The following is a 3,900-nucleotide window of genomic DNA, read 5'->3' on the forward strand; positions in this document are numbered from 1 at the left end:
TCAAAAAAAAAAAAAAATCAGTCTCACTCTGTTGCCCATGCTGGCGTGCAGTGGCACGAGATCACGCCTACCATAGCCTTGACCTGCTGAGCTCAGCTAATCCTTCTGCTTCAGCCTTCCAAGTAACTGGAACCAAAAACACATGCCACCACAACCTGGCTTATGTTTTTTGATTTATTGTAGAGGTGAGATCTCACCAAGTTGCCCAGGCTGGTCTCAGACTCTTGGGCTCAGGTGGTCCTCTTGCCTCTATCTTCCAAAGTCCTGGGATTACAGGTGTGATCTCTCGGCACTCGGCTTCATGATATATTTTGAAAAAAATTTCTTGTGAAAATTCCATAGAGGACTTAACATTATTTTTAAAAATAGTTATGGCAGAAAATTTTATGTTTAGCAGACACACATGACTTTTGGTTACATGTACATTTTGTTATACCAAAGGACATATTTTGTTGATGCTGAACTAAATTAATATTCCTTTTCTATTATTTTTAGCATGTTTGACATGTTCTCACATGTGTTTTATATCTATAGACTGACAAAATCATGTATACTATGACTGATATCTTGTATGGTTTGAGGAAATAAAGAATGTAATTAACTGTAACAATACAGCCACTCAAAGTCCACTCAGTTCTCTGTTTTGTGGTATCTAATCTCCCTGTAATACACATTTCACTATCAAGTGGATTAGGGAAGTTCCTTCCATCAACACGTATGCTAACAAGTAGGCTTCTGGAAGTACAACGTGATAGTTCAGGTTTTTCTCTCATTCAAAATGGTGATTGAAATAAAACATAATTGAATTTTTTTTGATAGACTAAAACATTAATTTTTTTCCTCACAGCGTATTAGCTCTAAAGAATATTTTAAAAAGTAAAGAAATAACCCGGAAGTTGTATCAGGTCTTGAGTCAAAATTTTCACCCATTAAATGTAAGAAATATTTTTTGTGCTAAAGGCCAGGCTATGAGTGGTGCATGCTTTCAGTCTCCTCCACTCGGGAAGCTGAGGTGGGAGACTAGCTTGAGTCCAGGAGTTCCAGTCCAGACTGGGCAACGTAGTGAGACCTTGTAGCTAAAAAATAAAGAAGTCAAAAGAAATGTCTTCACGTAAAGTACTTGCGTGTGTTCATTAGTCTTTGCAGTTTCACTTGCATCCATAAACAGCTGCCTGTCACCGACGTTTTTGTGTACAGCGGACAATAATTAGATCTACTGAAATTAATGTGTGTGAAGAAGCATCCAAGAGAAACTGGTAATTTGCAGCTTCCTTATGGTGGAAGACAGAAGAGTACGGCTGACAGAATTTTTGGGGGGTAGAGGTACTGTTGTATTTTCATACTACAGTAGGTAATACCTGGTACGTTGTTTTTTGTGATTTTAGATATATTTATGGATGACATGGATGAATATTGAGTGTATCACTGAATGTTTTACTAGTATTGCTGTCAAATTGTATTCCTGAAGTACAGATATGCCAAGGTAATAAATCTGTTAACAGCCAGCAAGTAAATGTTTGCTTGCTATACATAGCAGAACTATAAGTAGCAGAACTTGCCACACATTTGCACAAAACATTAGTCAATTGTGTATTCATTTGGTAAATATAAAAAAGTTGCTTTTAAAAAATGTTAGGTTTTGATATTCAAGCTTTACATGTAGCATAGGCATGGGAGTTCTGATTGTGTTCACAAAGTATAACATGATTTTTAATTTTTTTAAAGAATATGACAGTTTAACGAACACTTGAGTTTCTGTGATATCTATCATACTCTTAGGTGCTGTAGGTATTACAGTTGATGTAGAAGCTGTCACCCTAATGTTTGCTTCTTTGAGTCAGGGTCTCACTCTGCTGCCCAGGCTGGAGTGCTGTGGCACAATCAAGGCTCTCTACAACCTCGACCTCCTGGGCTCAGGCAGTGCTTCCACTTCTTGAGTAGATGGGAGTACCGGCACAGGCCACCACTGCCAGCTAAGTTTTTGGTTTTTTTCATTTTCTGAAGATTGAGATTTTGCTGCGTTGCCCAGGCTGATCTCCAACTCCTGGGCTCAAGCAATCTGTCTGCCTCAGCCTCTCAAAGTGACGTCATACCAGGCCTGAGCCACTGCACCTGGTCTATCACCCTAATATTAAGGAGCATAACCATAGTCCATTGTATGTCTCTGGTCTTCATATGCCTGAAAACCTAATTTTGTTAATAGACCTTTGAAAAAGATTGGGTGACTTCTGGGACTTACTCAGTTTGTTCACCCACTGAGGTGTGGAGATTTCACACAACACACACACACGCACGCACGAACATACATAGATCTGCATACCACATGCAGGCTCCTGTACTCACATTGGCATGATTATCACATTCTGTCCTTTGCAGGCAAATCTAAGGAGTCAAATTATAATCCAAATGTTGCTCATTTATTTATGAACTTGGAATTTGAGCAGCGAATGTTAGGGGTGTGATGGGGGCTTGAGGGCTTCCTTCCTCTGTGGGGAAAACCTTCCCTGTGGCCTGTGTTGTTTACAGTGTACACTTTGAACACACATACTCCTCCTCTCCTGGACTGTGCTTGGAAGAAAAGTGATAATGCTTATCCGTCTTGCTTTTTTTTCTGCTTCTGTGACAATTCCTTTTCTTTAGAAATGTTAATATTTTCAAGCAAATGTTAGTCAACTATCCTGGGAGCTAGTTGTTAAGGTGACTTTGTATCTGTTTGGCTTTTTTTATGGATCGAATGCAGATGGCAGTCTCATTTCACTCGTTTTAAATTTCTTGGGGGATTCTGTCCTGCGTCTACCTTATACATAACATGTTTTGTATATGGGTATGTGAAAATGGTAGGAAAAAAGGATGTACATTGTAAAAAAGGAGAGAAAGCTTGAAACTAGTTACTAGTCTTTATTGTTAAATACTTTATAGAGAAATATCTTTTTTTTTTTTTTTTTTTAAGTCAGAGTCTCACTCTGTTGCCCAGGCTGGAGTGCAGTGGCAGGCTCACAGCCACCGCAGCCTCGACCTGCTGGGCTCAGGTGATCCTTCTGCCTCAGCCTTCCAAGGAGCTGGATCTACAGGCGGGTGTCATCATGCTTGGCTAATTTTTTGATTTACTGTAGAGATGAGGTTACACCAAGTTGTCTAGTCTGGTCTTGAATCCGTAGGCTCAGGCAGTCCTCTCACCTTGGCCTCCCAAAGTGCTGGGATTATAGGAGAAATATCTTGATCTGAGATTGACCTTATATGTAGATGGAATGAACTGCTATGTAAATGAAGAGGGGATGTATATGTGTGTGTTTAATTTCTTCTTTGTGACGGATCATTTCCTAAGTTACATTCTACTTCTTTTTTCCATTATAAAATAAAGGTTACAATTTGATTTTAAATATTTTTAGTAATGCTTTGCATTGTTTAATGCTCACCATCTATTTATTGTATTATGGGTGCTAAAAAGGAACAGAAAGTTACAGTTATGTCCTTTTTTTTGAGTTGGAATCTCATTCTATCACCCAAGCTGGAGGTCAGTGGCACGCTCATGGCCACTGCAGCTTTGACCTGACTGGGCTTAGGCAATCCTTCCCCCTCAGCCTTCCAAGTAGCTGGCACTACAGGTGAGCACCACCCGCTTGGCTTATTTTTTGATTTATTGTAGAGAAGAGGTTTTACCAAGTTGTCTGGGCTGGTCTTGAGCCCCTAGGCTCAGGCAGTCATCTCGCCTTGGCGTCCCAAAGTGCTGGGATTACAGACTGAGCCACCGCACTCAGCCTACTGCTGTCTTTAACTTCACAACGATTGATCCCAGAAACTTCCCAGTGAGTTTTTTTTTTTTTTAACTTTCAGTCTTTCTTACCTTTTTTTTTTTTTGAGTCGGAGTCTCACTCTGTCGCCCAGACTAGAGTGCAGTGG

The sequence above is a fragment of the Carlito syrichta genome, unplaced genomic scaffold, assembly GCF_000164805.1.
Source record: "Carlito syrichta isolate Samal-C Ts95f unplaced genomic scaffold, Tarsius_syrichta-2.0.1 Scaffold107889, whole genome shotgun sequence".
Classification (NCBI taxonomy): Eukaryota; Metazoa; Chordata; class Mammalia; order Primates; family Tarsiidae; genus Carlito; species Carlito syrichta.